Genomic DNA, 21,778 nt, shown 5'->3' with positions numbered 1-21,778 from the left:
AGCGAAGACACAAGCGTTAGCGGTCTGAGTGCGTCGTCGGCGCCAAGCGAATTTCCCGGCCTCTTCATGGACCTCCGAAGGGCGCGCCAGAACCGCTTCTTGGAGGACCCGCCACTACTGCGGGTCGGCACCGACGAGTACGGCAGCGACGACTTCCTTTTCTTCGAGAGCCGTGTGGTGTATGACGTGGTCTCCAACTCGCTGAGGGTTCCAGAGGCTGTGCGGCGCGAGCCCATCTTGTACCCGGAGGACGTGCCGCTCGAGTTCGCCCTCGGCACTCTGGGCATGCTAATGGCGCGGGAGCTACTGCGGGCTGCAGTGCCAAACAGAATGCCGTCCTTGTGGACGAGTCAGGAACAGGTGAGCGGTTCGCGTTGACCTCTGTGCTACAGTCAAAATTAACGTGGCGCTCAATGGGACAAAGCCCTAGCAAAATCAGCTCATAGGGGACGTAAACACGGGAATTCCCCGGTTTTCGTGGTTGATTATACAGGGCAGCGTACGACAACTGGCCATTCGCCTCAGGCACGGTAACGGTGTGTTTCAGAGCCCGTTGGCGCCGTGTAACGCTGATAACGCGCCTTCGGTGATCATTTCTGTGGACACCTTGGCTCCCTTGCCACCGCAAGGATATTTTGGTTAGAGGATTAGACAGTCGACCTAGTAATAGACAACCACGGGCTGCGGCGACCTGCACATACAGCAGCGCACTGTAAAGGGAGTCTTCAACAGGAGCTCCTGCATGTACCCCTTCTGTCAAGAATTACGTGTACAAGTCGGATCATATATGAGACGCATAGAACAACTCGTTTTAACATAACAAAATCGAGAAGAAACTCCTACAAGTTCACCCGAAATCTATGTCCTGTCTATATAGCGATGAAATATATGTCCTGTCTATATAGCCATGGCGACTTTACCACTGAAAATATTTATTGAGTGATTTTTTCTCTAACAGTGTTTGGCTGCGCAGCTCACTAGAATTCCGGCAAAAGGTTCGGTGATAAACAGGTTATATTAAGATTTTTTACAATAACAATCCAAGTACAAAATGACAATTCTGTGTTTGCAAGCACTTACATGCAAATTTTAAAAATATGCAAATTCCATGTAGCTGGACAGAACCAAGGTAATGCTGTTTGCCGTCGCTTGAAGATACTCAGATTATTTTTTGCATTCAGTTTAACTGCATAGTGAATCTCCTCAAATATTATAATTAGATGAAAAGCGTCAATGAGAAAATTGTTGAGCAGCATGAAAAACTGCCTCGAGCGGCCAGTGGCGCGGCAATTTTGCGTGTATTCGCGGGCGTCTTTCATGCTTGGAAAAACTTTTATCTAGCCCGTATTGAACGACAGAATGCTTCATCAGGAGTTTTGCATGTTGCTCTACAATTTTGTCATTGACACTGTTAATCTCATAACATTTCAGAAGTTGAATAATTGAGACTAATTAGGTAATTAGGCGGAATGCAAGAAATTATTTTAGTATCTCCAAGCGACGGCAAACAGCATTATCTTTGTTATGTCTAGTTACTGGCAGTTACATATTTTTAATGTTGGGCTCAATTTACATGGGGCACACTATATACAGCATGTAGTTACAAGTTGTTTTGTTGATGAGAGTAGAAACTTGGTTCGCCGAGAAATAACACATTTGGTGGCAGTTTATGTTAGTGATCTTTCTAAGCATAATATTCGTGGTGAATGGGTAAGAAAATGATAACGCCAGCCGTTTTTATACGATGAAGTTAGCGTGAGGCCGGCCATATTTTAAGAGCAGCAACAGCCTCTGAGAAGGAGGTTTTCTTCTGGCTTGCGTCAAACTAATAAGGAATAAGGCAAGTAAAAATGAACATGAGACCTGGGTCTTTAAATTATCCCGCCTTGATATTGAAGCTATCGATTTGTGAATAAAGTATGACGTCATCAAATTTCAACGACACTTGTGCTGATTGGAGCTGTGAGACATATCGCTCCACTTTTAAGAATTGTGTGAAGTTTTTTTTTTTCAAAGGATCTGATATTTTGGCCCTTTTTATAGAACTCAAATGCCGTTTTGCATGGTCGAAAAATATAACGATAAGCGCATGATGTATCATATATGATACGCATCATAAAGTTGCAACCATTTCTTTCCTCATAAAAGTAACGTTGGTTTAAGCATATCTGGCCTAAACAAACGCTCGTGTAATTTTTTTACGCAAGAATCGAAAGCTTCATCCAGCAAGGGATAAAAATCCGGCTTACGTATGATCACTAATGTCGCATTTATTTTTCGCAAGAAGTATTGAATCATCGGCCCAACCACGTATACAAATTAATGGTTGACTGCAGGCGTTTGCCTGCAGTCAACCATTACTGCCAATGGTTACTGCCAATGCAACACTGCCATGTTGGACATTTAGTCCAACATGGCAGTGTCTTTAGTAAGGTGCTTGTGTGTATCAGTCTCTGCAGTCCGAAATCAACGGGATTAACATTGGTTAAGTTCTAGTAAGTGGTTAAGTAACTTTGTTAAAGATCAGTGCAGGTCATTGTCCACTGCTGGACCTCGCAAAAGAACTCGTGTCCCTAGACGAGGGCACCGCGGCTGAAAGGGGTGAAGTTTATGGTGCAGCGCAACTGTTCCTAGGCTCGTATTCACAAAAAGATATTGCGACACAATTGTTCGTAAGAAAAAAAATTATGATTCTCGACATAATATTGTTACAGATGACTGTCTGGTTATTTACAGATCAAAGCGAGTAGAGATGGTGGATCGTGAACATAGCCGTTGAAATGCTGCCGCTCCCTCGGAACCATCGTCCTCTTCTTCAAACTCTTTTTCTCACCGCGTCATGATTCCCGTTTCGTAGGCGAAGCCCGCTGAGAGAGTCATTGTTGAAGCATGGGATGATAGTGTTTAAGAGGCGCAATATATACAAGTTGGATTTTGCTTGATCGCCGACCTGTAGACATTCCAATTCTGATTCTGGACATAACATTGTGAAGGCGACTGACCAACGATGAGGAGTACTTAAGAATAAAAAGCTTTGTGAATTCAGCCCCTGCTTTCTTGGCAAGTGTGCTGAGAGATCAACCCTATGAATATTGTATAATGTGTGAGGAATTTGGCCTCTTCCCTCTTGCGCGTAATCTCTCACACGCACACTACACCGCGAGCCATACAACACAAATGCTGTGTTGTATGGCTCAACATACTGAATCGCAGTGGCCCTGTAAAAGTTGCGCGCATTTGTGAATCGCTAGCTTGTGAATTCGTCTAATGAACGCGCTGCTGTGCGTTATCGACTGTTGCTTTCGCTCGTATGCCAGGCTACTTTTCGCAGTCCAGAGGTTCAGCGACAAATATGGCGCCGGCTGTCCATACAGTTCATTTTACTACGACGTGAATTCAGCGTTTGCCTTGCCATCTCCCCTTGAGAGCCAAAGATACTGACTATGCCAGGGCAAACGACTTAGCCACTTTGAGTTAGGCGCTGTAACTGACTACGTAGAACGAAACTTACATCCTCTGCGGTAACTCAGTGGCTAGGGCGTTGCGCGGCTAAGCACGAGGTCGTAGATTCGATCCCGGCCGTGCGGCCGCATTCCGATGGCGGCAGAATGCAAAGAAGCTCAAATACCACCGATTAGATGCCCGTTTAAAGAACTCCAGGGGGTCAAGATTAATCGGGAGCCTTCTGCTACGTGGTCAATGATAACCCACGGCGCGGGTTCGGAACCTTAACCCTCCCAATTTCATTTTTTAACAAATCTCATGACGCACCTTTCTGAACGAAGCTATACACTGCTGCCAGCGCTACGAGGCATTCCGCCCATCACCCTGTAAAGCTCAAGTGTTTGGCATCGGACTTGCGCGTGCACGCAGGTGGCATTCCTACGATACGACCAGTGCGTGGACTCCCTGGCGCGCGGCGCTATGAACATCTCTCTGGAGCGGCCACAGGACAATCGGGCACCCGAGTACTACTTTTGGCTGCAGGGAGCGCGCACCGCCTATGCGGCTTTGAGCGCCTCGTACGCGGCCGAGCGGCGTGCGGCCAACTGGGACACCTTCTGGCGAGCCGCTCAGCGGACCTTCTTTCGCCGCTTCTGCCTGTTGTCGTGCAGGCCTCAGCATGACACGCCGGAGGAGCGTCACAGCCTCGAGCCGGCGTTCGTGAACCTAAGGCCCCCTGCAGTGCCCGCGCGGGTCTCATGCCTGCTGCCCCTGCTCAACATGCCCGAGTTCGTCGAGGCGTTCGAATGCTCGCAGACGGCGCCGGCGTGTGCGCTGGCGTGACGTATCCTCATGCCACTGCAGAGTTCGCTAATCGTGTGTGTACGACCAAGCACACGGCTGGATGCGTGCGGTCTTGGGAACATAGTGTCGGCAGAAGCTGTGTGAGTTCGCGACTGCACCTCCACGCAGAACGTCGGCATGGTTCCGGCACCGGCTGTTCCCTTCTACTGCACCTCCAGTAGCCGCGCCCCAGACGATGTGGTCCTTCGCGGCAACGCATACTTGTGCTTTGCTTGTGAATATACGACACTCGTGGCCATCGCGTTTAGAGCCGTCGTTTTTAAGAGACTGGATCCGCTCGCACACCATATTGACTCATGCCAAAGCCTTATTTTGCTTCCTTTTTTTCGTTTATGCGAGTAATGAACTAATTTGGTGTGAGATGATTGCATATAAGTCAACTGAACATATAATTACAACGCCGTTTTGTGATTGTGCTACCGTACAGTGAATTTTGTATTTGGAAAGCTTTTATCGGACACCTATATGTTGAAGAGCATTTGTTGTTTACATGTGGGTGTAGTATAGTAGAATTGTTAGTGTGTATATTCCTTGCTACCATTTTTGTCCTTCAACTTCGTCAGAGACTGAGGATCCCAGGATGGTTCTCGCTAGTTCTGCGACTTTCTGCTTTGAAATGTGATTTTGTTGTGCACTTTTGCCCTCCAAGTAGCAGCGCGTTAATGTCTCGTACATTTGGTGTACATAAGCCGTATGTCTAATATGGACGTGGCTTTCTCAGCATGGTTTGTCATAAATGACTTGGCTGCGATTCGATACGTGAACGTAAACTGGACATTGATGGTGCTCAAACGAACAGTTATTGTACGTTTCGCATAGAGCACCGAGTAGTTATACGACTTATAAATAGCGTCATTGGAACCCATGAAAAAAAAAAAGAAAACTAAAAGGTGCTATTGATGTCAAGGCTGTAGCCTATAAATATCTGCTTCGTCTATGTGTATGTATACACTATACATCACGCATAATCTTGGTGTATAAGCTCGTTTCACTGGTGCGATAAACGTTCGACCTCTGTTGCTAATTCTCGAAGGCTTTTGCATCAAGCCTCAGCGCTATTACTTAAAGCTTCTATCCCGCTGCCATCTGTTCACGTCCAATGACAATGGCTTGGCTTCCAGTGCAGCTAAATAAATTGCAAGTTGCAAAGAAGACGCCTTAAGCCTGTGCATCTCGCAGACCTGAGGCAGCTCGCCCAGTCTCTCACAACTCGACACGTTATACGGACAGATCCGCCGCTATTATTCAATTCGCATTTTAGGGGTCCACAAACAACTGAAGACTCCAGAAGTACAGCAACCATCAGAACACCAGTGGAGGCTCCGCTGAAAGGCCAGGACCCCGAGGACCAGCTTCGACTGGTGGACGGGGCCAGGATTGTTTCCTGGAATAAGGAGGGCCACCCACATAGGGCAGCAGAAGTCTGCTCATCTGAATATTATTGCGATAAGAAATACATGGACACTCCAGGCGAATTTCTGAAATCTTCGTCGGCATCGCCGTGATCTGCATAAAGTCGAAGGGTGATAACATCGTCGCCACACGCCGTATGCTGTGTGTGCGCGTGAGAGCATGCGAGGGTGAGTCGACGATGGTGGCTCATCTCGCGCGTGTAAGGGAGGAACGTGGGGGGTGAATGTGCAGCCTTCTGTAGCGCGCAAGGTATAGCGGGGGGAGGGGAGGGCGTTCTACACTGGCGGCGGCTACGTATGCCGCGGGCCCTATCTTGAAAGCGATCTGCTATGGCGTACATAATGCGCGGAGTGCTGATAGCTTTGTGTGTGCTGTGTTATCGCCGCTTAGTTCGCGTTGAAGCGAGAGACATTACGAATGCCAATTCGTTCGCTGCTGCTGCTGGGATTTTTCACTTCAGCGTTTTGACAGCGAGTGCACGTGGTCAGCGAGTAAGATGTGTTCATGCTTGCTTGTGGGCGCGTGACACCATGCTTGTTAATTTTGTTACTAAGCGAATGTTCACAAGTTTATACGGCCAACACGACTATCGTTACTTCGTATAGATGTACACTAATTTTCTGTCTCAATCGATGCTTCGCCTTTTTGGAGAAACTGCCACTTTTCTATTCGATTCATTTATGGCGTGAAATAGGCGGTAATGAAGGATACTTCCTGTATAAAATAGTATAGATTCCAGAGTTCCACGGTACGAAGTATCCGTTACAAGTCATAGAATAGTTGATGAGTAGTCCCTATATGAAACTCTATAAATCGCTTACTTTCATGGTAGCTCCGCGGTAGTGTAGCGATGCCCCTTCGGGGAAACACAAAACTGAATATTTTCTAATAAAGTTTATATATCTATCTATCTATCTATCTAGTTGCTGTCATCAAGTAAAAAATTGGATCATACCCATTGTGGCAGATTGACAGCGCGAAGTATACGTTAAAAGTCAAAAAATAGTTTTTGAAGGGTATTCCCTATTTGAAACCCTATATTTCCCATAGTTGCATGGTAGTATTGGTGCTGTCAAGTAAAAATTGGGATCATACACACTGGGAGACTGGCCAACAATTGGATGGAATACAACACGAACCCTTTTCCATGCAGTTGTCATTTGAGGTCTATCATAGCCCCAGCGGATGGAATGGTATTCGGATATAGAAAGCAGCAGCAATAAGAATCGATAATAATAAAAAAATATCAGACAATGCTTTTTCAATTTTGCTGAGACGAAACACCTTAACGGGTACAGACATCAATTAAGCGCTACGGCCAGTGACCTAGCTGGATTCCAACAGCGGCTAGAAGGAGTAATAGCGCAGGGACAGTCACTGGGGCAGCGCGGTCATTTGTGGTTTCAACTGTTCGTCTGGCGGCAGCATTTTAACGCGAAAGCGTTAAGGGCCCGTGTAGCAGAAAATCCGGTGTCCGCGTCAGTGTCGGCTTCGGCGGCATTGTGCGTTAGAGAAAGGTGATCCCGAACCACGCAGGCCCTCCGCGTGGCGCACAGGCGTTACAGAACTAATCCAATCTCTCAAAATAAAATGAGTCAGAAAATTCGGTGAATAGGACTTACACACAACCTACAGACAGGAAAACGTCAGATTGTAATTTGAATATACGAGAAAACTTAATTCTTCTACGCGGAAACTTAAACACGAACCCTTTTCCAGTTGTCGTTTGAGGTCTATCTTAGTGGCAGCGGCGCGCCCCACTGGGTTCCTTGCAACACCATCCAGATGGTGGTCGCCTCCGCGCATCGGTGGCAGCGGCGGCACCCGCCGTTCGGGGGAAAGCAAGAAAAAAAAGAACCAGAAAGCTCACCTTTGTGCATAACGTTCGCCGCCAGCGTTTCCAGGTAAACATTGTGGTCACATAAGCTGCTGCGGTTGGCGGGAAGCTTTAGTAGCAGTGAGGGATCTTTGAATGCTATCGCGTTCCACTCTTAAAGACGAAGTTTAAGCGTCCTCTGTCGGACCGCGCAGCAACATAAGTTGATTGCCTTCTTTGCGCCTCCGCGCACCTACGACATGTGGTAGACGTCTTTGAGTGTCTTTCCTTGCATTAAAAGAGTACTTCCGAGTCAATCCGTGGCACTCGCTGCTACAGAACGGATGGTTTCCAGCAAGTGATATGGTCGCATGGGGAGCTCACCTCCCCAAATATGCAAGTTCGCGCTTGTCGCTGGTTCTAAATTATCGGGTAGCCTTCTGGTCTGATGTTAGCCCTGGGCGACGTGCCAGATTTAACATGCGTTTACCTCGTGCCGTTTTAGTTGCAGCACTCTTTCCCCGCTCTTACCTCTTGTATTCCATTCCATCCGGCACACGGATCATATGCACCGTTGGTGTGTAATTCATTATTCTTTGAGAGCTACTCAGCTGGCCGTTTTGTACGTTGCTTGTCTCCGCTTCCCTGGGCAGGAAATTTGTCATGTGTAAATGAGTGCATGCAACGTGCGTGTGAGAAATAATGATGATAAACCGGCCCTAATTTCGAGAATGGTAGAGCACTCCCTGCTGATTTCTCAGTGTCCCATTTCTCTGCCTCTACGTACAGAATCTCTTGCCGGCCCCCTGGTGCACGCACGCGAAAGTAAGTTGCAGTGAAGATCCCATTTTAAGGCGAATGTTTGGCTTGATCTAGGTCCGTTAATTTGATTTTCTCGAGCTCCGTTGATATACAGGTAGTGTGGGCCTCCTGACAAATTTGCGGTACAGGAAAGATTACCTTCATTTACCAAGGAACCGTGGGTCGGTTTTCATATCTTGCGTAACAGAACTGTCGCATTAGTCTGCGTTAGGAGTTCCATCAGTCGTGACAGCGATGTATGGGGTAAAAACATGATCACTACAACAAGGGTAAATTTATGAAGCTCTTACGTTACAGAAGTTTTGAAAATATGCGCCCTGGTTTCCGACGCTTGCTGCTTAAACAAGAAATGTACGTCGTAAAATTTTCATTGCTTATTAGTAATGCGTTAAATATATTGCATGTTGATGGTGATGATAAACATGATGATCCGAAACGTTAGCACATACTCACAACATGCCAGTATATCCCAAGGATCTACATCTACTTCTGCAAACAGTGGATCGGCCAAGAAGTGGCTTATTCTTCTGAACAATAAGAAAAAAAAATCGGGGGGAGGATAGTAGTTGTAGTAGTAATACTAGTAGTAATAATGAAACGATTAAAGGCAGAAAATATTATTTTAAATGAATATATTCTCAGTACTATAGAGGAATAACAAGAACAGCATGTTGTTTAGCTCTCAGTCTACTATACGAAAACAAGGAATTCAAAACGTTGTGATGACTGAACTAAAAGCTTTTCTTAGCATACGTCGGTCTGCTGATTTGTTTTCTGTAGCTTCGTTCTTTTTCTTGCTTTCATCCAAAATTAAGTAAACTCTTGAATTAGCACGTCGAAATAACGTAGTCATGGGAAAAGCTTTTGAAGTTATGTCACCATTGCAGATCTTTGAAGATTAAGATCCTTTAATTGTCAGCATGAAGCAGCGTAATATGGCGCCTGTCAGGCAGCGGCCGATATTCCATCCGTTGTCTCCCCTTTCCTTCTCCTGTTTTAAAGTTCGCGCCCATTGCGCACTGTTGCAACGCCTTATTTCGCTACCTGCACAGATATATATGTATATATATATATATATATTTTTCCGTGGCACTGCTGATTCCCTGCCCCCGGAGTATACAAATGAACCTGTCGACGCCGCGTCGTCGGGTAGTCCCATGGGCAAACGGTCCTGCGAGACTACTGCGCTGACGCCCGCACGAGCTTTTCACGTTGGCGCTGTAGCCCGCTGGAAGATGGCGGGATTCGCATGAAGTCAGGAATAATCCCCTTGCGGACGTCTTATTTTCACCGCCGCCTCGTCACCGTGCGCCTAGTAGCCTTGTTTGGTAAGCTGGGATTCGGGAGAGGCCCGTCCAAGGTCTCTCTCCGTAACCTATTTGGAAAACGAACGCGGCGAGCAAGGAAATGTCTGGAAAATGAGTTTCTTGTTTTGCTTGCCTTTATTTTTTGGGAGGGAGAAGGGAACGGGGGGCAGGAGGGGACAAGGAGTCTTAGAAAATGTAGTTGTGGACTCGCGCACTTTGGTGTTGGCAACAGTTGTGCACAATTTCCCTTACGTAGAGCATCAGGCCAGATGTTCTCTTTTCCGGCCGACCTGTCTACATTTTTAAATCATTAAACTACTTCTTCTTCTCCGGGGGTCACAAAAACTTATTTGGCTTCTCGAAGTGAGGATTGTCGCAGACATGGCCGTCTGGAACACATCATGAGTGAGATAACCGACGTTCTATTTCACCACTAAATTGCTTTCACAGGTGGGAAACACTCGAAAGGCTTTGGGGACGTTCGCCAAACCAGTCTTCTGATAGGTGCGCGAAACTCCAGGCCCTCGCTATGCGGTGTGCAAGAAGAATACAAAGAACCGACGGGATCGATATAATTCTTCCTTTATTTATAATACTGTAAGCCTTTGCGGGCTGCTACAGGGGTGGGAAAGGACATTATACAATACTATGTACAAATAAGTTACAAATGTCGCTGAAAAACTTCATCTGATTCACAATCAACAAATACACTGGAATCGAGCTTGTTCCAGTCGATAATAGTACAAGGCAGAAAGGAAAACTTGAATACAACCATACTTGTGGTATAGGGTAAAATAGCATATGGATGATTGATACGCGGTGACACTCGGGCTGGAGGGAACAAGTACAAGGTAGAATCTATGTTTAGTGTTGGTATAGGAACTTCAAGCGTGCGATTTGTCTGTGTGTAGACAGCTTCTGACGGTTAGCTCTGGAGTAACGCGGTCACTGATTGCGCCCTCTGGTAGCACGAATAGATAAACCTGGCTGCCATTCGTTGGATTCGTTCTAGCTCATCAACTAGCTTTTGGCTATGTGAATTCCAGATTATAGTAGCATACTCTAGGGTTGGGCGCACAACTGCTTTATTAGCCACCAGCTTTGTTCCAGGCGTGGCGTCTCTTAACTTTCGCCTCAGAACACCCAGCTTACGTTTAGCCGAACCACAAATATTTTCAACATGCTTGTTCCAGGTTAGATTCGAAGTAATTGTAACACCGAGATATTTTATCTGACTAGATCACTTAATTTATTTTTTTAATTTTATATGTAAACTCTGTAAACGCCAGTGGCTCTTTCTTATTTGATACTGACATACATGTAGTCTTGTCGACATTAATTTTCATATCCCGTTTTTCACACCACTCGCCAACAGCACACAAAGCATCATTGAGGAAGAATTGCTCAGCAACACTTTTTATATGAGTAAATAACTCACAGTCATCCGTGAACAGCTTCTGCGATATCGTTGATATATAGCAGGAATAAAATGGGTCCCAGGACCAAACCCTGTGGTACTCCGGACGTAACAGGCAATGCGTGTGACCGCTCTCCGGTTATTTCTACAAATTGCTCCCTGTTATGCAAATAGGCTTTGACCCATTTGATAGTCTCTACAGCAGCACCAAGCTCGTATATATATATATATATATATATATATATATATATATATATATATATATATATATATATATATATATATATATATATATATATATACGAGCTTGGTGTTGCTGTGGAGACTATCAAATGGGTCAAAGCCTGTAAGCTTAACAGGATATATGTTATATGCCGTTCAATTTCATGTGCAAGTAATGTCCGCCTCTTTGAGTAGACCAGCTCATAAATTACAATTGTGCTATCTGCCACAGGCAACCTTTAAGAATTTTTGAAAGTGTTCACTGAAAACCCTGTATATATTACTTGCAGCCATATGAGGGCATCAGACAATGAAGCCAGGGAAAGTATAGGGGAAGTTAGTGAATGTTTTTAATTCAAATGTTGAAACAATAAGGTAACGGGAAGTGAGAGTGTACTAAAGGAAAACTTTCTGTGGGCCAGATTAAAACCCACATCGTACTGTTTCTACATTTCAAGTAATATAATAATAATAATAATAATAATAATAATAATAATAATAATAATAATAATAATAATAATAATAATAATAATAATAATAATAATAATAATAATAATAATAATAATAATTGTTGCCATCTTACAATATTCGTACATCAGAAGGCAGGCTGGTCAAAGCCAAGGAAATGGCTTGCGTGACTTGACCCGGCACGTCGGCAAACAGAAACGAAATGGCAACATGCACAGAAATAAAAAGCTGGTGAAGCTCATAACAACAACAAAATGAAGTTTAAATAACACAGAAACTCTCTGAAATCAGTGACACAGAAAGACAAGAAACAATATAACGAGAAAAGGCATATTTAGTATTTTACATAGATTATAATGCTTTCAACAATTTTTTCAAGCTTCGTTTTGTGGTTGCAGTAAAGATATGATCAGGTAGGCCATTGAATATTCTTGGGACATAAGTATATCTGCTGGCTTTACCATACCTTGTGTTGCAGTAGGGTACTTAAAAACGCAATGTTTTCCGTAGGGCCCGGGGAGCGATATATTCCTGTTTGAAATCGGGGTTCCAGAAATGTCTTGCCACAACCGTCTGAGTGAACTATGTTTTAAATGACGGTAGACCCAGAAGTATTACACAAGTTCAGATTGTCAGCCAAGGAAGAGCTATGCGCAATAGATTTTGATACGTTTTTCAGAATTCTATCCACTCGACACTGCCATCGAGAAGAGCAAAAACCGAACAATGTAATGCCATAACGTAATACACTGTATGCTAAGGCGTGCGCGATAGTGACTTTTACAGGGATCGGAACAATGGAATTTAATGTTAAAAAGTAGCGATGAAAAACTTCAGAGCCTGCCACAAATATATGTCATATGATCATTCCATAAGAGGTCACTGTCAAAGAAAACACCAAGGTATTTAATAGAGTTGACATATTCTACGGGGTCACACTGACATGATTGACAATTAGGACATGTGCAGAAAGCAGTGGTAAATTTGTAACAGTTGTTTTAAGCGGATTTCTAAAACACAACATTTTTGTTTTGGTTTTCTTTGTTTAGTGACAAACAGTTGTTAGCAAACCAGGCTATTGCATCGTACACACTCTCTTGAAGTAACGCAATGGCTTTTAAATAACAAACACGTTTTGTTAAAAGGACAGTATCATCTGCATACTGAAATATCAAACACTTCGTTACAGCTGTCGAGAAGTCATTTATAAATATATTAAAAAGGAGAGGAGACAAAATAGAGCCCTGAGGCACTCCAGCTTTTAGAGGTAATTTGTTATTGGTGACTAACTGGTTGTCCAAAGCTATCACCTGTGAGCGGCCGTAAAGATAATTTTTTAGGAACTGGTAAAATGGCCCCCTGAAACCAAGCAGGTATAGTTTTTCAAACAGGAGTTCGTGGTTCACAGTATCGAACGCTTTCGAAGTGTCGAGAAACAATGCACATGCGAACATGTTTTGTTCTAAAGCTGTGTTTAATTCCTCTGAAAATTCCTCTATCAGAGCAACAGTGCCCCGTCCGGCATCAAAACCAAACTGACCACTTGATATAACTGAAAACTTATCTAGAAATGAATTCATGGGCTTCTAAGAGAAATTGTTCTATTATTTGTGACATGATAGGCAAGATCGAAATAGGTCGGTAACTGTCCACACTACCTTTCTTTCCTCCTTTAAATAATGGCGTTGCAATGGCCTTTTTCAATTCCGTCGGCAGTGTGGCGGTCTGTAGGAATCCATTAAGTATGGCAAGAAGGATACCGGATAGCGCTTCGAAGTTTCGTTGGAGCAAAGATACCGATGTACCGTCTATACCAGCTGGCTTATGGCGCCCAAAACCCGGCAAATATTCTTGCGAGTACGTCAAACGTTATCGTCGGTAATAATAATAATAACAGTAATAATAATAATAATAATAATAATAATAATAATAATAATAATAATAATAATAATAATAATAATAATAATAATAATAATAACGTGTATTGTTTCCTGTGAATTGCCTAGGTTTAATGTCTCATTGCCACACATTGTTTTCATTAAAAAATTGAACCATTTCGTCCATTTTATTCTTTTCGCTTTTATTATGTCTCTCGTATGAATGCAGCCGACAATATAGTCAGAGCACAACGACCCTGATGTCTGGCTTCCCACTTTTAATCAGCTTATGTTGGCAACTAAAAAAAAAAAGTGAACCCCTTGTTTTCCTCCGATCCTTTTTGCGCTAGCTAGTGTCATCAGCTTTGCAAGATATAATGAGTCGACCGAAAATATTTTTTTTAAATCAATAGACTGTTTATCTCCAACACGAAACTCTTACGGCGTCATTTTCACATACCGCCCTTGTGTTCTTGCTTAATTCCTCTAACCACGTATCTATTTTCTGCCTGCACTTTGATACTTTGCGCTGTTCTAACTTCATGTATATAGTGTAAAGGCGTGAGCAACTGGTAGTAAGTTGAACTTCGATGAATGCAAAAGACATGCCCGTAATTGTTGCGGTGTTGCTTCTCCTATCTGTTTCGTGCACTCTGCGACTGTAATCATACAGAAACTGTAACTTTCGTCTACTGCCAAGAGGAAGCACGCGGCAGTAATTTGACAAGTTTTATTTATTTTGATTTTTTTTAATGTTTGCTACTAGGCGTGCCGAGCCTTTGTTTCGGACATTTAGGAGTACCTCGTGCTACGCTATAGAGATAATCTATGGCATCAGTATGAGTTCGCTCGGGGCACTTTATCCGGGCCTTGCGTTTACGCGGGCACACAATCCGCGGCATGGCTCCCCGAGGCAACAGTCTGTCAGTGACACACGCGCGCAAGAAAATAAGCCTCGATGAGGGAGGGCGACGCATGCAGTTCTTATCAGAATGCAGTCGCGTATCGGCCATTCGATCGACAAAACAAAGGCAACCTGCACCGGCACTGCCGATCTAGGTTTCAATTTTCGTTTTTCATAGCGAGAACATCCAAAACAAATAGCGTCGACCATTTCATACTGCTAGTCTGCTGGAATAGGTTCTGTCATTCGCACGTTCATCTTTTTTCCCGCCTTCATCTCAGGCGTCTAGTGAATTTTGCGGAAGCAGCTCATTGTATTTCCAGTCTACAGGGGAATGAAAAAAAAAAAAACTCGTTTGGAAATGAAAAATTGAAAAGTAATACAGTGTGGCTCATTCGAAAATAAAACGAAATGTCATGAAAGTTAGAAAAAAAAAGGCAAAATGTGTATATCCCGCTAAATTCCTACGCTGCCGTCGGCTTTCTCAAGAATGAGATACGGTACGTACTGGATCTCCGTAAACAGCCCTCAACTCGAGGAATTGGATGGCAGCGCCGCCCCTCGACAGAAGTAGGCACTGCTCTCCATTGTCGTTCCATGGCAATTATTGAGAAGAGTCCCATCTTTTTCACTCGAGGAGCGGCGCTGGGCTCAGCTCTGTCGAATGGAGGAAGGAATTGCTGTGGAGGATCGTTTGAGAATACGGGGGACCGCAGCACAAAACGCGGTGCCTCGGCGACTACGGCAGTCTGCTGCCGAGCACGAGGTCGTGGACTTGATTCCCGACACTTTCATGGAGGCAAAATGCAAAAAAGAAAAAAAAAACTTGTGTGCCATGCTTTCTGCGCACTTTGCACTTTAATGTATCTAAGCCAGTCAAAATTATTCTCAAGTCCTCATTTAGTTGATATGCAATAAATGTAGTGGAATTACGTAGGGAATTTAACGGCACAGGCGTTTAGACTGGCAGTGGTGACGGTTATTCTCGCGGATGCAAAGGTGGAGGAAGATGTCCTTACTTAAACGCGGGGAGATTTGGCAGGGAATGAATACTCGCCTAATCCTGACTGTATAAGACAGGATTATAGATGAGACCAACACCGTATAATGAGGACTGGTTCAGCAAATAATAAAAAAATATATAAACGACTTTTCATTTCGCTTCTACTGCTCACATTTCAAGTTATATGTATTCGAGTTAAAATGTCGGTAAATATCTTAAAAGATACAGCCAATATGAACCTACACCAACGGGCAGGAAATGCAGGACTTGACGTTGCTTTCGATGAAGTGCCAAGAATCTCACATGCCCCTTAGAGTCAAAAGGCCTTGCCATAGTAGTCTCATGTATATCTTGCATCGAGTCCTTCCTTCGCTGTACGCTCCGCAATCGAGTAGATTGTCCTCAATCTATTTCATAGAGCGGCAGCTCTCAGAAGAGGCGCTTGCATTCTTGCCTAGGTTGTAGAGCTGAATAAGTTATATAATGTTCCTGCAAACGTCGCAGGGTTTTGTGTTTGTCACAACCATATACGAGTAAGCAGACAATGAAGCCAGAGGACGCGTAGGGGTAATTAATTGTCACATTTAATGTTAATGTAGAAATGACAAGGTTAAGAGAATGAATGAAAGATAACTTGGCGCCGGTAGGAGCCCAATCCACATTTTCAGCAATACGCATGCGGTACTTTACCAATTAGGCTACTGTGGCGCCATCCTATCGTACACTTTCCTCGGTATTTGCGTATCTGTAGAAGATTGGCTCTGGAACAATCTTATACACCAACTTGTTTGCCAACAAAACCCTGCGCCGCTCGCGACCTCCGTGCAGGGTTTAATTCGTTTCGTGCCATGAGTTGATTTCGCTGCTGATAAAATCGCGAATGAAGAAGCCTGGATAATTCAAATCGTCTGCGACGAAATAGGGGATGTGTTTGGTTAACCAAGTTTACACTAGCCATACGGCTCACTACATTTACGCCAGGTTGTTTTGTTGCAACGGTTTCTTAGAGAGCAACGCCCATTCCCATGCTGCATAGTAGTGTCTATATCCTGGTCGTAAGCCATTGCTCAATGAAAACCCAATTTCATCTATGCATCTGGACCAACCAAACTAGGAATGTAATTGAGATGTTTCAGATACTGACATACATATAGACGCGGCGACATAAGCTTAAGCCATGACGGGAAATGACTTCCTCCTCAGCGGATAGCCACGGTCCGATGAATTTTTATTATATTTCCCAGTGCTTTTAGTCGTGGATTTGCACGATAACCTTATCATCATCGGTCACGTGGCTGTTTGCATGTAGTTATAAATTATTGCTCACTTCAATATAAACGTTAATTGTGAGTAAATCGGTCTTTTTCACTTCCTCCCCGTCGCCACTGCACTGCTCGAGTCAAATATGAATCATTGGGAACAGTCATAAAGTGATCGTCGGCCGGCAGCATCTCGGACGCTGCGGCCCGTGGCAAGAAGAGCTCTCTTCTCTCCTCGATTTTTCGCTCTTTTAACCCCTTCGGTCTCTCGGGGTCTCTCGGGGTCCCGTCATTTTTGGCCAATCGTCGAGCCAGCTCAGGTGTCGTCATTTCGCTCCCCTGGTATTGGCCCGTGCAAGTGCCGTCATATTCGGCCAATGGGGACGCTCCGAGGGCTTCATTGTCCGATGGCTTATTTACCTCCGGCTTTGCCTCCTCGCCTGGAAGCGCTCGGCTGAAGGAGACGGGATGTTCTTGGAACGGCCCTCCAGAGCTGCAAAACCGCTTCGCACTCGACCAAGGCTTCCTTCCTGGAACCGTGCCAGCCTCCCGTTCCACTTTTGGGAAGAGTCAAGCAGGGGGAGAGACAATAGGTCGACGTGTGGTGCGTGAGGTAGGAGTCGCCAACCTGTCTGACGAGTCCGGTAACGTGGTTGATGCGCTAGACCGAAAGTTGGCTCTGCTTCTTTTTATACATAAAAATAAATGAAAATGATAATGGTACTAATATGAGAAAATATTGTAACGTAAGAAGGAACGTCACAGGGTAGGAAAATCTTGATTGGGGTTAGTTAAACAGAATAAACGACCCCGGTATATAATCCTGGACGCATTGGAACATACAGAGAGAGAGAGAGAGACTGAGGACAAGTTGCAGCATACCAGATATACTGATTCCCGACACGTGCGCATATAGTGAGTCCCGACAAGAAGCAGCGATGTGGTCCGAGATGAAGAGGCGCACATATGAGGAACAATACACAGATTAAATAACGCACACACAGACACACAACAGTCAAAAGCGGGCTTCATCAATACGTCGGCGATGTTGGAGGTTATGTTGTGCTGGGGTGGCAGTTGGAAGCCTGCACGAAACGGGTGCCATAATTCCACAAATAGCTCCGCCAGAGTATGTAAACACATTTATTGTTAATCTATCTCAGGAAACCTCAAATAAAGCCGGCCAGGCCGCATATATATTGTTTCACGTTCATATGCAACATGACTAACTTTATTATTATTTATTTTTAAGTAATTATATACTTACAACAATACTGATCCCTGAAGTTTAAGGCAGAGGCAGGAATGGATGCAAACACTCATACAAGGAACTCGTCGCATGACGGGGAGTTTCCTTCACAAAGCGCTCCAAGGGCAATTTTTGCAGACAGGCATTTGGTATATAAACCTTTATTAATCTTTAATACAAGGGACAAGAAAGAAAACTTATAGCAACCTCAGTAAGAAAGAAAACATTCCACAATATCAGTGAGAAATTAAAACGAAGCTACGTTTATAAAATCAGTACTTTCGTTTCGACGGGCTGAAGAGCACACAAATGTCAAAAGTACGACGATGAAAACAGGAGCGTGTAAAGATGTCTGCGTAACATACATACTCAGTATACAAACATTTATGTAAAATAATGCTTGTTGTAGCCGTAGACAACAAATTTCCAGTTATAAAGAGGACATGTTAAATCACGTGAGCTGGTACTGCATTTCCCCCGTAATGTATGTACGCTTACGTCCATTTTCTTGCTGATGAATACTGCATATATCCTGGCGCTCTAACACCTTCAAACGTAAACACGACGCCCTGACATTTTGAAGTGCTAATGACTCTATCAGACAAAACACTGAAACCTAATATTTGACTATTAAGAATAGCGCCGCCCTAAGTGGCTAACTGCCCAGGATAACGTTTTTGTAAGTCCTTGGTGCCACGTAGCCTTGTGCTTTAAGTGGAGCGATTGTAGCAAAGCAAGACCCGTATCTCCGTGCCAGCCCCGTGTCACGCATATAGCGCTGCTTTTGAAGGGATGTTCTATGTAGGAGTCACCTGAACATTTCCGCCCTATGACAAGCAGTGCTGTCTTATCTTGGAGCTATTCCATATATACAAAATGGGCAACAGAGCTATAGCACCTTGCACAACTCGCTGGGGTAGACTTACGTGCTATGTTAGCTGAAGGTAGCACCTTACACAAATGTAGCGGCCAATGAACGCAGAAGTTTCTGTCAACTTTTGTGTCTTCTACGTGCTACAGATCCACCCCAGAAACAAATAGAACGACAATGTCCTGTGCTTGCTCCTTTGAGAGCGTCAGTACAGAAAGGAACGAATATAGTCCCGCTCGGTTTGGTCAGCTGCCTTTATATCGCACTAGAAAGAAATAAAGCATTAAAAAGAAATAAAGAAAGAAAGAAAGAAAGCTAGAACGAAAGAAGGAAGGAAGGAAACAACAGCGCAGTGGCTAGAAGGAGTGACGACAAAGGACGCGCACGCACAGATGCGCAGTGCAAGAGTTCCAAGTTCGAAGTTCGCTTTACAGTGAGCTGATATATCGCGCGATTGGAATGTACTGCAACCAGACATATTTTTAACGATGCTATTTCTACATAAGTTCATTTTTGAGGCACTCAACAACATCACGGAACGTCTACCATTTTCTCCAGCTTTTTCCGACTGGACGTCAATGGCTGCGCCTGCCCGAAAAATGGTAAAACGAGTTCGGGACTTCTTTCCCCCCTCGAACTGGGCGATATCATCTACGATAGTTATTCCAATTGCTATGGTGGGCTTGTTTTTATGCGTCTTTGCCTACCGACCTTCCCGTTATTTTTTTCTTCTTTTGGTAAGACTACAACACGCAGAATTGAAGGGAACAGAGAGCCAAGGAAGGAAGAGTAAGGACGAGAACTTTGAGATTGTTTGACGTGTTTTCGAACTACGTTTAGACGGATTAGAACCAACTGGAATTTCGACCAGTGTTACTCGACTCGCAGGCAGAAAGTGTCGCAGACTTTCTTTCTTTTTAATTCGGGGACTTCCTCAAGGCATGTGCCCCAAAATTGCCAAACAGCATCAAATTGATGCATGCACGCCCTGTTTGGTGCAGCTACTGCAGCAGTGGAGCAGTACAGCAGTGCCGGGCGCTTAGGACACGTTGTAGTGTTGTCACTTGCAGATCCCAGGGCGTTCAGTGAGCGGGTGCCAGCAGCTGCAAGCGCGAAGACTCCGAAGAAAAACTTTCTCCACCCCAGAAAGCGTCGAGGATCTATTTTGATCATCATCATCATCATCATCATCATCATCATCATCATCATCATCATCATCATCATCATCATCATCATCAGCCTTTATTTATGTCCACTGCAGGACGAACGCCTCTCCCTGCGATCTCAAATTACCCCTGTCTTGCGCTAGCTGATTCCAACTTGCGCCTGCAAAGAGGAAAAAATGGACCTGGGCAGACCATGAAATGCATAGGATGTATAACGGGTGGACAATTAGAGTTACAGAATGGATACCAAGAGAAGGAAAGCGCAGTCGAGGACGGCAGAAAACTAGTTGGGGTGATGAAGTTGAGAAATTTTGAACATACTTGTCGCCAATTTTTCTTTCCTTTTTCTGTCTTTCTTTCTTTCTATTTTTCTTCCGCAGAAGGTGAAATCGCAGTTTCAATTCCAGGTCGTGACGGTCACATTTCCACGAGTGTGGAAGGCAAAAATGCTCATGTGCACCTGGGCTTTACGTGCTCATGAAAAAAGCCCAGGTGGTTTAAATTATTCTTGAACCCCGCCCGGCTAGGGTGTTTTCCATAGCTCGTGGGTTGTGCATAGGATGTTACACCCGATGTAATATTGCTTTATTTAGTCGCCAACCAATGTAACCTCCCCAAAGCTTTACAAAGCTCCGTGGAATTAAGCGTCTGTTTAAGTGCAAGCATTTATGACAAAAATTGTCTACGACTTTTCTGGAGTTCCTTTCAATTCACAGGTGACAAACCGGACAAACTGCGTGTGCTGTTCGCGAAGCATCTTGTTTTCCATGTGACCGTTAAAAGAGGTTACCCATGTATAGGAGGCGAATTTCTGCGAACGTCTTGTAGAAGAACCTCGCCTCTACTATTCGACAATTTTTAGAGGCCATAGAGACCACAGGTTGGAAGGTATTTGTTTGCATGTAACCAAGGAGCTTACCACGATAACGGTAGCTGTCTTAGTAAGTAGGTATACAATAAGTTTTACAAAGGTGTGACATCCTGGTGCAAAAAAAAGGCTCCATTGATTCTGCTCATCCTGGTGAACCAATTGCACCATCTAGATGCGAAATAGGCCTGCATGTAATGACAGAACTATTGTCATTTGATGCTTACAACGTTCTGTGCTCGGCTGGATGTTTACGTTTCTTGTTAACTGTTACACCATTGTGGGCAGTTGTAACACTGTTATACAGGCCTATGATTTTAACAACTTATGTCACCCGTTTACAGGATGCACACACAGTAATTGAGAAATGAGAGAGAGAGAGAATTGAGAGATTAGAACCCTCGATTGTCATTGTAGCGTGATAAAGCCGTGAGCAGAGACTGTATTCATTTATTTATTTATTTATTTTTGTTTTCAAAGCTTTACGTTTGAAATACAGGAGCGGAACATATGGCACTCTATTTCGCTCGTATTCTTTTTTTGAGCCCGTAATGAGCCCGTAAGCTCGAAAATAAAGTCAGGGTGTATGGCTTTCTTTAGAAACTCTACAGCATTGGCGCCACTTGAGAAGGCTAGCTACGAGCAGAATAAATTGCAAGGAAATGCGGATGGCCCTATCTTGGGCCACAATGCAGAAATCTGTGCCAAGATCTGCGCAGTTAGTGATGCCACTTGCACCATATGAGGAGACAGGAAGCAATGACGGAGACAGGAAGCAAAGACAGGAAGCAATGACGTAACCAAGAAC

Source organism: Dermacentor silvarum, chromosome 2, assembly GCF_013339745.2.
Source record: "Dermacentor silvarum isolate Dsil-2018 chromosome 2, BIME_Dsil_1.4, whole genome shotgun sequence".
NCBI lineage: Eukaryota > Metazoa > Arthropoda > Arachnida > Ixodida > Ixodidae > Dermacentor > Dermacentor silvarum.
The sequence above is the reverse complement of the archived record's forward strand: the minus strand, read 5'-3'. Positions refer to the sequence as shown.